Here is a 12,910-nt window from a genome sequence, read left to right as displayed (position 1 = left end):
CTGTCAATTGTACCAAGAGTTCCACCTGGAATTTTGATTAATAGTATTAAAGCAATATATTAATATGAAAAAGTGAAGAAGTTCACATGAAAAATTGTTAATGTTTGATCTAAAAGATTTAACACATTCACCTAGAAGCTTCACTGGTCCAGAATATAGCATCTTCCCATAATTGTTCATGTACTTAAAAACTAAGAAAATACTTGCGACTTCTGGCCAAGATGGAGGCATAGGTGGACACACCGTACCTCCACACACAACCAAGATTGGAACAAAAACAATTTAGAGGCAGAATAACACCCAGAACTGACAGAAAATTTATCTGAATGGAAGTCGGACAGCCAAGAAGTTGATATAGACCCGTTCATCCAGACCGGTAGGAGGGGTGGAGACGAAAAGCTGGGTGCAGGTTGCGGCGCGGAGAACAGGGAGTGTTGGGCGCATAAGGCAACTGGGAGTGCATAAGGCATCTGGGGTGCGCAAGATCGCAGCGGGTGGACCCTGAGTACACAAACTGCAGCTGGCAGACCCAGTGAGGTGACGGTTGTGGAGCAGGAGAGAGTGCGCAACCCAGGATCCCAGGGAAGGGGATGAGGTCCCACAGAGAACGAAGCCACCGCCATTGTTCCTTCCCGCTCCTGCCCCCACATACAATGTCACAATCTAGTGACTGGGGTGCCCAGCCCCGGTGAACACCTAAGGCTCCACCCCTCACTATAACAGGAGCCACCAGGCCAAAAAAGAAAAGAGAGAGAGAGAGAGAGAGAGAGAGAGAGAGATGGCTCAAACAGAAGAACAGATCAATGCCCCAGAACTCATCCTTTTAAGCGACAGAGAGATAGCCAACCTATCAGATGCACAGTTCAAAACACTGGTGATCAGGAAGCTCACAGAATTGGTTGATTTTAGTCGCAAATTAGATGAACAAATGCAGGTTACCATAAAAGAGATGAAGGAAGATGCACGGAGAACCAATAGTGATGGGAAGTAAACTGGGACTCAAAACAATAGAGTGGACCAGAAGGAAGAAAGAAACAACCAAACAGGAAAGAATGGAGAAATAAGATTTCAAAAAAAAAAACGAGGAGAAGCTTAGGAACCTCCAGGACATCTTTAAGTGTTCCAACATCCGAATTATAGGGGTACCAGAAGGGGAAGAGGAAAAGCAACATATTGAACATGTATTTGAACAAATAATAAAGGAGAACTTCCCCAATCTGGCAAAGGAAACAGACTTCCAGGAAGTTCAGGAAGCTCAGAGAGTCCCAATGAAGTTGGACCCAAGGAGGAACACACCAAGGCACATCATCATTACATGACCCAAGGTAAAAATGAAGGAGAGAATACTAGAAGCAACAAGAGATAAGGGGACAGTAACCTACAAAGGAGTTCCCATCAGACTGTCAGCTGATTTCTCAAAAGAGACCTTACAGGCAAGAAGGGGCTGGAAAGAAGTATTCCAAGGCATGAAAGGCAAGGACCTCCATCCAAGATTGCTCTATCCAGCTAAGCTTTCATTTAGAATGGAAGGGCAGATAAAGTGCTTCTCAGATAAGGTCAAATTAAAGGAGTTCATCATCACCAAGCCCTTATTTTATGAAATGTTAAAGGGACTTATCTAAGAAAAGAAGAGAAAGAAAAAAACATGTATAGTAAAATGACAGCAAACTCACAATTATTAACAACCACACCTAAAGCAAAACTAAAAGAAACTAAGCAAACAACTAGAACAGGAACAGAACCACAGAAATGGAGATCACATGGAGGGTTAGCAACAGGGGAGTGGGAGGAGGAGAGAGGGAGAAAAGGTACAGAGAATAAGTAGCATAGATGGTAGGTAGAAAATAGATAGGGGGAGGGTAAGAATAGTATGGGAAATGTAGAAGCTAAAGAACTTATGACACATGGACATGAACTGAAGGGGGGGAATGTGGGTGGGAGGGGGTAGGTAGGGTAGAGGGGGGTGAAGGGGTAAAATGGGACAACTGTAATAGCATAATCAATAAAATATATATATATAAAAGAAAAAAATACTTGCACAGTATTACTGCAATTATGTATAGTTGAAATAACCCTTCAAGTATAATTTAATAACATACCTTATTAGCATTTACTCACATATTTTATGACTATTTAAGAAGCATACTACACTAAACCCAAAAACCCATGTATACCAAATAAAATATACTGCATCATTATTTATTCATTTGATAAGTATTTACTGTGCTATGATTACATGAGCATGGGAAACACAGGTTTCCTAAAAAGTATAGCTATTTCTAGGACATTGCTATCTATTTAGGACTTAACCTCTACCAAAGTTTATCTAAAAACTCCAACCATTTGTTTAGCTAATCTCTAGCAATGGTTCCTCCTGGAAAGCATGATTAAGCCTGACTTAGCAAGAGAAAACTTCATTTCTAAACAGTTCCCAAGCCTTGTATCCTTGGAGTTCTCATCTCCATCTTAATCAAGCTATGTTTGCTGCAGACTTCACATTCCAGAACCTATCACCACCACTTCCTTCACAGAAAGTGCTCTAAATAATCAAACATATTACCAGAAAGAGATGTGGGTGTTTCTTTAAGCCTGGTCTCACGGTCCCAAGATGACCCGTGTGGGGAAAAAATAGACTTCTGAAAGTCTGAAGAATCACTGGCATTTTTTTTTTGTCTTTTATCAAATTCAGCAGAGTTATGCACTGAAATTAAACATCACTTTCTACACTTCACCAATGCCTCTTGTCATTAGCAGTAACACCCCCAAAGGGAAAAGTACTGGGAAACCCAGCTCTAAAATAGAGTAACAAAAATAACATAGCCTTCATGCAACTATATAATTTCATGCACTCATGGTTCAAACATTTCATTACAAAACATAAATACATTGTCTTAAAAAGATATCTGCAGATGTTTCATGCTTTGTATAGATCTGGCAAATGCCCAAAAGACCAAAAATGCTCTCATTTCCTGATTTGGGTTAGCCAACTTTAAAAAACTGACAAACAAAATACACATTCAGTCCAAATGTACTTGAACAATAATAAAAAATAAATAAAATTTTAAAACATACACACACATTAAGTCCAGAAACATCATTAAATGATTTCAAACATTAGTCTTGCATTCATTTCAAAGTAACATCATTGTAATTCTGGTCCATCTTATGAAACAGATAACCTAGTTTCTTACACATGCAACTTTAAAAAACTTTAAACACATTTTTCATCATTACCCTCAATCATGTAAGTATGTTTGACCACCTATATGGGTTAAGAGCTAACAGAACTTTCTAGATGTAATGGGGCTAATCAAAAGCTTTTACTTTCTCGGACTCATTTTAAAAAAGAGAAAACTAGCCATGGCTGGGTTGCCCAGTTGGTCAGAGTGCCATCCCAATACACAAAGGTTGCAAGTTCAATCCCTGGTCATGGCACATAAAAAGGGAAATTCAGTCTCCAGCTATGCTTATAAAGGTTTCATGGCTTTTACAAGTATATAGCTACCCATACTCCTAGAACAAAAGGCTAAGCATTTAGTAGATGAATTACTCCATCTCAAGATTCTAATAAAGACTACTCTTTAATTCCTAAAACATGCTTCACCATGACAAAATCTACATTATATTCCAAAGAAAGAACTATTCTGACAGCAATCCATTAAAATTCGAGGGATGAGTGTATTTTCACGTTGGCATCATCTTAACCTGTGATATTTTGGACATTTATCCACACATTCTCTGAATAAAAAAATTTGAAAGAATTGAATAATTGTTTTGTTCTAAAATTTCCCATTAGAAACACAGACAGAGGTATTCAACTCAATCAGGCTAAATTTTAACCATATTCATATGCTTTATGCTTCTAAGATACCCAAAGAATAAATCTAAGGTGGATAGACAGCATAATTCCAAGTGCCAAGGTCCCTTCTTTAACTATAGGCTTAGCCTAATGCCATTTTTACTTGACTGCTTCTGCATTTGTCTCTGTGAGCCAAGGACTGAGAGAAGAACTATGAGAGGGTGTCCGACCACTTGGAGCCAAGCAAGTCAAGCTAACCCTTGCTGAAGATTCTCTCACCATCATGTTCTAAGGATTTGAAAAGAGAGACTCCCAAACTCAAGAATTCCAACTCTCCACCACACCATCCTTCAGTCATGAAATGTAGAACACTGACAATTCCCACAAAAGTCCCAGTGATCGTCCACCGCCCTGGAATATGACTTGGCCTACTTCCCAGCAACTTAAAGTCCAACTACATTATCAGTAAGTGTGGAAGCACACTGGTCTTGTGATGAAGTCAGTCTAAATGGCACTTTCTAATTCCAGGGGTAAGGAAAAAACTTTACTCAAATTTTTTAAAATTTGACTTCAGGACTTCCGGTCAAGATGGAGGTGTAAGTAGACACACTTCACCTCCTCACACAACCACAAAAAGAGTTACAATTAAATCTCAAAACAACACCCAGAACTGTCTGAAAATCAAACTGCATGGAAGTCCGACAACCAAAGATTTAAAGAAACTACAATCATTCAGACGAGTAGGAGGGGCAGAGTCACAGAGACCAGCTGAGGGGTGAGGAGATGGTGTATGGTGTGGAGAGGTGGCAACAGCAGAGATGGTGAAACAGGCATGGGTGGGCTCACATTCACATGCGGTGGATAAAAATCAGGAGAGATACCTTGGGAGCAAAAGATCCCAGCCCCAGTCCAGAATCCACAGCCCAGGGTTCCAATGTCAGTAAGATAAACCCCCATAACTTCCAGCTGTAAAAACCAGTGGGGGGTGGGACAGCTGAATAAACAGCAGGACTTTCAGGAAACTTCACTTAAAGGGTCCTCAAGCGTCTTAAAACGTACACAAAACCATCCACTCTGAGATTCAACACCACAGCAACAGCTAGAAGGGCACCAGTCTCATACAGGGAGTGGGGCAAGTAACTACTAGAAATGGGGAAAGTGCTAGGCAAACCTCCAGCCAGCCAGCAGCACAGTCCCATCTCCAAGCCCTCACCCCACATAGAGTCACAAAGCAGTGAAGTGGGTTGCCCCACCCTGGCAATTACCTACGGCTCCACCCCACACAATTTACAGGTGCCTTTTACAGGAAGTCTAAGCAGCTCTACCTAATATACAGAAACAAACACAGGAAGGATGCCAAACTAAGGAGGCAAAGAAACATGGCCCAAATGAAAGAACAGAACAAAACCCCAGCAAAAGAACTAAACAAAACAGACATAGCCAACCTATCACAAAGCAGGGTTCAAAACACTGGTGATCAAGGTGCTCAAAGAACTCAATGAGTAAGGCAACAACATAAAGGAAGAAATGAAGGTTACATTAAGTGAAATAAAGAAAAATCCAAAGGGAACCAGCAGTGAAGAGAAGGAAGATGGGATTCAGACCAACATTTTGGAACATAAGGAAGAAATCAACAAGGATAGCATAAGAAGACTAGGACATCTCCAACTGTGCCAACATCCAAATAAGAGGGATGCCAGGAGAAGAGGAAGAGCAAGAAATTAAAAACTTGTTTGAAAAAACAATGAAAGAAAACTTAGTGAAGATAATAGACACACTAGTCCAGTTAGGACAGAGAATCCCAAACAAGTTGGACCCAAAGAGGACCACACCAAGACATATCATAATTAAAATGCCAAAGTGAAAAACAAAAAGCAAATCTTAAAAGCAGCAAAAGAAAAGCAGAGAGTTACCTACAAAGGCATTCTCATAAGACTATCAGCTGATTTCTCAAAAGAAACCTTGCAGGCAAGAGGGGACTGGAAAGTATTCAAAGTGATGAAAGGCAAGGACCTACAACCTAAATTATTCTATCCAGCAAAGCGATCATTTAGAATGGAAGGACAGATAAAGTTCATCATCACCAAGCCATTATTACCTGAAATGTTAAAGGGACTTACTTAAGAAAAAGATGATGATCAAAACTATGAACATTAAAAAAGCAACAAATTCACAACTATCAACAACTGAATCTAAACAACCAATCAACCAAACAAAGCAAACAAACAGAACAGGAACAGAATCATAGGCATGGAGATCATTTGGAGGGTTATCAGCTGGGAGGGGGAAAGAGGAGAATACGGGAAAAAGCGCAGGGATTAAGAAGCATAATTGGTAGGTACAAAATAGACGGGGATGTTAAGAATAGTATAGGAAATGGAGAAGCCAAAGAACTTATATGCATGACCCATGGACATGAACTAAGGGGGCAGGACTGCTAGAGGGAAGGCGGTACCAGGCAGAGGGCAGTAAAGGAGGAAAAATCAGGACAAGTGTAATACCATAATTAGTAAAGTATACTTTTAAAAAATGTAACTTCAATACACAAGTCCATCATCCTATCTTCTTATCATGGAATGAAAACAACTTTAAATCAGTCATTTCATTTCCTCAGTCATATGGACACAATTATGGTCAGGAAGGAAACTGCAAAACAAAAAGATTAAGTTCACTCTGGCTGGTGTCACTCAATGGACTGAGTGCTGGCCTGTGAACCAAAAAGTTGCCAGTTCAATTCCCAGTCAGGGCACATGGCTGGGTTACGGGCTAGGTCCCCAGTTGGGGGTGTACAACAGGCAACTGATTGATGTCACTTGCACATCAATATTTCTCTCCCTCCCTCCCCCTCTCTCTAAAATTACATTTAATTTTAAAAAAAGATTAAGTTCTAGTTTGAATACAAGCATCATGAAGGAAATTTTGTTTTCCATTTAAAAAATGGACATTATTATATCCAAATGAGTTGTGGGTGCTCCATAAGCAATTTATTTACTCTTTAGAAATTTTGTTTCATATCTTTCATTGAACATTTCAAACTCTACGTGATATTTAATATGGAACTATTTATATAACTTCCTTAAAAAGGGAGTCACCCAAATTACAGACAGGTTTGCTAAGTAATGAAGAGCTGAGGCTATGCTAGTTCAGCTATATAGGGCACAAAGATTAACTACTGTTAATTGCCATGCATAATGCACACCCATGTTTTGGCCCAAATTTTCAGGGAAAAAATCTCTCATTTTAATTTTTTTAAAGATTTTTTTATTTATTAATTTTTAGAGAGGGAAGGGAGGGAGAGGGGGGGAGGGAGGGAGGGAGAAAGAGAGAGAGAGAGAGAGAGAGAGAGAGAGAGAGAGAGAGAGAGAGAGAGAGAAACACCAATGTGTGGTTGCTGGGGGTCACGGCCTGCAACCCAGGCAAGTACCCTGACTGGGAATCGAACCTGCGACACTTTGGTTCGCAGCCCATGCTCAATCCGCTGAGCTACGCCAGCCAGGCTCATTTTAATTTTTTAATTCAATTATTTATTTATATTTAGATGCTTGTTTTTTGTTTATAATTTTAGCATTTCTTTTTCAACATATTATAGTACAAGAAATTTTATGTAACAAATATTATAAAGCACAAGAACAGACACAAGGTATTTCAGGTACTATCTATGTATAATGTGCATCCTTATTTTTCCCTTAAAAATTTGGTCAAAAAAGTGCACATTATACATGGCAAAATACAGTACATCCTTTCATGTCATGGCAATCGGCCAATAACAGGGATCTCTGTATGTGAGCAGGAAATTGTCCACACACTCGACTGGGCTTCCGTGAAGGAGCACGTGCCACCATAACCAGAGGGGCTCGTAACACAAGAGCACCATACTCTTAGAGTAGGGAGGCAGCCTGAGAGTGAGGGAAAAACACTGGTCCAAACTAGAAAATGAGATCTAAACAACGTATTTTTCTGAGAGCAGATCCTATGTCCAGCATTATACAAAAGTGATATGTAGTAAGGCAACACATATTTTTAAAGTAGGAGATTGAACAGTATTTTTTGACCATTTGTAATATGTTGGTTGTACTAGTGGGTTATTAAATAGTCAATGAAGGGAAGCTTCTCTTTTTAAAAGTATTGTAGTCCGAGAGAGATGGGGGATGGGTGGAAGAGAGTATGGGAAGATAAATGGTAATGGAAAAAATACAATTAAAAGATGTGAAAAAGTCCAGCTGGCGTAGCCCATTTGGTTGGACATCATCCCACAAAGGGGAAGGTCACCAGTTCAAATCCCACTTGGGCACATGCTTAGGCTGCAGGTTTGGTCCCCAGACAGGAGGCAACCAATTGATGTTTCTCCCTCACATTGATGTTTTTCTCCCTTTCTCCCTCCCTTCCTCTCCCTCTAAAATAATTAATTAATTAAACAATTTGTAAATTAAAAATGTAAAAAAAATTAAGGACAATTTAAAAATAAAAATGTTGCAGCTAAAATATGAAATGTCTAGAACAAAAAAATTAGAATATTTCCATTTTGCAACCCCCTAATGAATTCATGATCTAGATTGAAAGTCTGCAAAATATGGCCCACACGTAAATTTGACCTGTTACCTATTTTTGCATGGCCTGTAAGATTTGATACTCTTACATTTTCAAATTTATTAAGGAATTCTTCATTTTTCCATTTTTAATAACAACATAAGAGCAAATACATAGAAAGCTTAATGTGCTAGGCACTGTTTCATATGTTTTACATAGTAACTTTAACTTGCTAACAGCCATAAGATGGGTACTATTATTTTCATTTTACAGAAAGGCAGAGAGAATTTAGGCAATTACCAACAGATTAAGAAACTAAGATATGAGCACAGGCAGTTTAGTTCCAGAGTCAATGCTCTTCATCTTATATGCTGTGTCCCATCTATAATATCTACTCAGTGATATATATCTGGCTATTTTCATTTCAGTAAAGCAGAACTGGTAAAGGAACACTAACCCCAATGGACCTGGCACTTATCCTGACAGTCAATGACTAGAATTAATGCTGCAGCTTCTCCCTGTGTCAGCTTTGTACCCTTTTAAATTTCCAAATCTCAAATTCTGAACATGACAATAAGGATATTCATATTTACCCTAATTCATACACTTACTTATTGAGCACCTAATATGTGTCAGGCATTGTTGCTAGGTCTTGGAACATGAAGGTGAATGGGTAAATCATTTCTATGATGAAAGTCAGAGCCTAAAGTAGACATATGGGGAAATAACCCCTTAAACATGATGTGTTTTATGTCATGGGAATTACTGTGTATTAGGGAAGAGGGGAAATGAATGTGCATTTCTATGGGTGAGCAAGAAGGGAATGTAATATCAGGGAAAACATCACAGAAAAAATGAATCTTGAAATGAACCTTGAAAGATGATAAATTCTTGACAGGGCACAAAAAGGTAGGGAAAGAGCATGTAAAAACATGAAGAAACAAAGGAAAAAGATACCTCCTAATTTCAAGCAGTTCTAAAAATGCAGAACACACAACTTGTGGGCAGTTAGGGGTGGGGTGGATGAATCACGACCACCTATGAAGCTGGAAAGGAAAGGCCGAGGACAAAACAAAAAACGTGTTATAAATCACAAAGCACTGCACAAACAGACAATAGTATTAGGTTGGGCAAAAAGTCTGATTAGTTTTTTTCTGTAAAAGACATTTTTCATTTTCACCAATAACTTTATTGATTTGGACATTATGTCAGCTATCTGCAGCTATTAGCTTCTAATGGGCAGAGGTCAGGGGTGCTGCTAAACATCTTCCAGTGCATAAGACAGCCCCACAGCAAGGAATTATTTGGTCAAAATGTCAATAGTACCAAACTTCACAAACCACTTTTGACACATTGGATCAGTCACAACAGCTTCTCCATACACTGCACAAATCTTTTTTTGCACTTCAGTTGTGTTTTTACCTTTCCTGAAGTAATAAAGCATAATATGCCAAAAATGTGTATTTTCTTCCATTTTCAATATTAAAACAGCTGCACAAAAATTCCTCCACTTTTGTGTTTTTTTTTAAATGCACGATGATATGACAGCTATCACAATACAATCTAACAAAATTGTTTCGCATGAAGTTAAAGACAATTAAGCACTACTAGAGCCATCTTACAGGAAAAAACGAAACAAACTTTTTGGCCAGCCCAGTATTTAAGATAATCATCACTTAAATATTATCATTTCTGACCGTCTGCTTCCTCAGCCGATGCAACACCAGCACATTCACACTCTGAAAAACCACAGAATCTGGGAGCCTTGTAAACACATCAGAAATTCTGAAAAGATTATTCCTATGCTCTGGTCCAGAAGCACCTGAGATGGAATTATAATTTCCTTACACTTTTCCATCTAAAAATTTCAAATTTCAAACACTCTAGTTCTCAATTAGCTGCTTCACATCTTGAAAAGCCAGAAAAGACAAGCTGAGAGACATCTGAGAGATCTAATGTGTCCTTAAAAAAAGACTTCTTGGCCATTCCTTTTAGAAATGTGAGGGTTCAATGCAGGGAGTCTGGATTATTCAGATAATTGCTTCAATTTTCTTTTTCACTCTGCTTTTGGTTAGTGAGGCAGGAAATAAACAGCACAATAATTTAATTCAAGTGTCCTACAAACACATGTATTCTCCCTACCCTAATTCACTCTCCATTTCATTCTTGGAGAATTTCAGTGAAAATTAGAGATATACACTGTCTGAAAAAATTACATTGGTGTAAAAAGTGTGTTGAATTTTCAAAGGAGCACAAGTAAGCAGAAGATGGCTGCTGCCCTTTTAGGCAAATACAAATTTTTTAAAATTAAATGTTTTCAAAATATCATAGACTCACATACAGTTCTAACAAACAATACAGAGAGAGTCCACGTACACTTTACCCAGTTTCTTCCAATGGTAACATCTTACAAAACTGTAGTACAAGATTTCACCCATGATACAGACATGGTACAGTGAAAATACAAAACATTCTAACACCACCAGGATTCCTCATGTTATTTCAGATCAAATCTTACTTTCCTCCCACTCTCACCCTCTATTAACTCCAAGCAATCAATGACGTTTTACATCTCTCTAATTTTGTCATTTAGAAAATATTATATAAATTGAACCACATCATACCTTTTAAGATGGGTTTTATTATTTTTTATCCAATATAATGCCTTTGAGGTCCATCCAAGGTGTTGCAAATATCAACAGTTTGTTCCTTATTATTGCTGAATTCCACACGGATGTGCTACATTTTATCCACTTAATGCTAAAGGACATCTGGGCTTTTCCTAGTATTTGCATATTAAGAATAAGGTTACTTTCTGAATGTTAAACCAATCTTGCATACCTGAGATAAATCCACCTTGGTCATGATGCATAATTCTATTTATACTTTTCTGGATTCAATCTGCTAATGTTTTGTTGAGAATTTTTGCATATATGTTCATGAGCAATATTGCTCTGTAGTTACCTTTTCTTATAATACCTTTGGTTTTAGTAAAGCTAATCTAATAGGGAAATTTTTCAGCCATCATTTCCTCTAGGACATTTTTATCCTACCCTCTTTTTCCTTTCCTTTTAGCTTTCCAATGACACAAACATTAGCACTTTTGTTCTAGTTCCATAGTAACCTGAGGCTTTGTTCTTTTTTTCCCCATAGTCTATTCTCTCTGTTGCTCACATTGGGTAATTTCTATTATTTATCTTCCAGTTCACTGATTTTTTCCTCCAATGCCTCCAGCCGAACCTATCCACTGTTGACCCCACGCACTGGACTTTTTATTTTGCTCATTTTTTCAGGTACAGATTTTTCATTTGGATCTTCTTTAGATCTTCTATTTCATTGCTGAGGCTTTATATTTCTTTATTTGTTTCAAGTATCTTCACAATTGAAAACTGAAGTATTTTTATCACAACTACTTTAAAACCTCTGTCAGCCCTGGGTGGTGTGGCCCAGGGGATTGAGTACCAGCCTGCAAACTGGAAGGTTGCTGGTTTGATTCCCTGTCACATGCCCAAGTTGCACGCCAGCTGTCCCGTTGGATGTGTAAGAGGCAACTGATCAATGTTTCTCTTCCACGTTTCTCTCCCTCTCCCTTTCTTCTTCCCTTCCACTCTCTCTAAAAATAAATTAAATCTTTAAAAAAAAACAGAAACCTTCCTCAGATAATTCTAACATTTCTGTCATCTTGGTGCTGGTTATCTATTGTCTTTTTTCATTCACTTTAAGATCTTTCTAGTTCCTGTTATAACAGATGATATTCCAGTAACACATGAACATTTTCACATTGTGTGTGAGAAGGGATCATATCTGAACTTTGTTTTAACTACTTGCTTTCTCTGATACCTCTCTGGCAAGGGACCTCCCTCATTACTGCCAGATGGAGGTAGAAATCCAGATTCCCTATTTGGCCTCCATAGACACCCAAGATGGGGACTCAATGTCACTGCTGGGTCAGGATGACAGCTCTAGTTCACTAATACTGTTATAATGGAGGGGCCAGTGACTACTGAAGATGAAAGGCCTGGGTCCCTATATGGCCTTTCATGACCTGGGGTACCAGGTTCTAGCCTGTTCAGGGTGCAAGTCTAGGCTTCCACTTGGACTTTGCTGACATGGGTAGGGGTGGGGCCACAGTCCTTTCTTTCTGGGTGTTTGTCTTGACATTTTATTTTTTCTTGTTAAACTGTATGTTTACTGGTTCTTTGGCTAGACAGAAGATTTTTTGTGTGTTTTTTTAAATTAATATTACAAGGAGAGAGGGAGGGGGAGAGAGAGAGAGAGAGAGAGATGAAATCAGTTTATTGTTCTACTGATTCCACAATGTATTCATGTATTCACTGGTTGCTTCTTATATGGGTCCTGACCGGGGATTGAACCTGCAACCTTCATGTATGAGGATGATGCTCTACCCCACTTAGGGAGAGAGAGAAGTCTTTTTATGTGGGTTTTTTTCTCTGCATCTGTTGGCATTTCCAGACTGCCACATTCTTCAGCTCCAAGTCCGGGATATATAAGGTTAAAAAGAAAGCTCAGAAAACTCACCACCCTGCCGTTTATCAGGTTCCATGGTTCTAAGTTAGCATGCCT

The 12,910-nt window shown here is 38.7% G+C and overlaps 1 protein-coding gene across 1 annotated transcript in view; it reads right to left on the bottom strand.

The window, feature by feature from the left end:
• The window catches only part of LIMS1 (LIM zinc finger domain containing 1), a 183,964-nt gene that overhangs the window by 160,541 nt on the left and 10,513 nt on the right, over positions 1-12,910 (bottom strand). The gene's annotated exons all lie outside the window — the stretch shown is intronic.

Source organism: Phyllostomus hastatus, unplaced genomic scaffold, assembly GCF_019186645.2.
Source record: "Phyllostomus hastatus isolate PE091 unplaced genomic scaffold, TTU_PhHast_1.1 phas_contig_2, whole genome shotgun sequence".
Lineage (NCBI taxonomy): Eukaryota > Metazoa > Chordata > Mammalia > Chiroptera > Phyllostomidae > Phyllostomus > Phyllostomus hastatus.
This window is presented reverse-complemented; position numbering and strand designations above follow the sequence as displayed.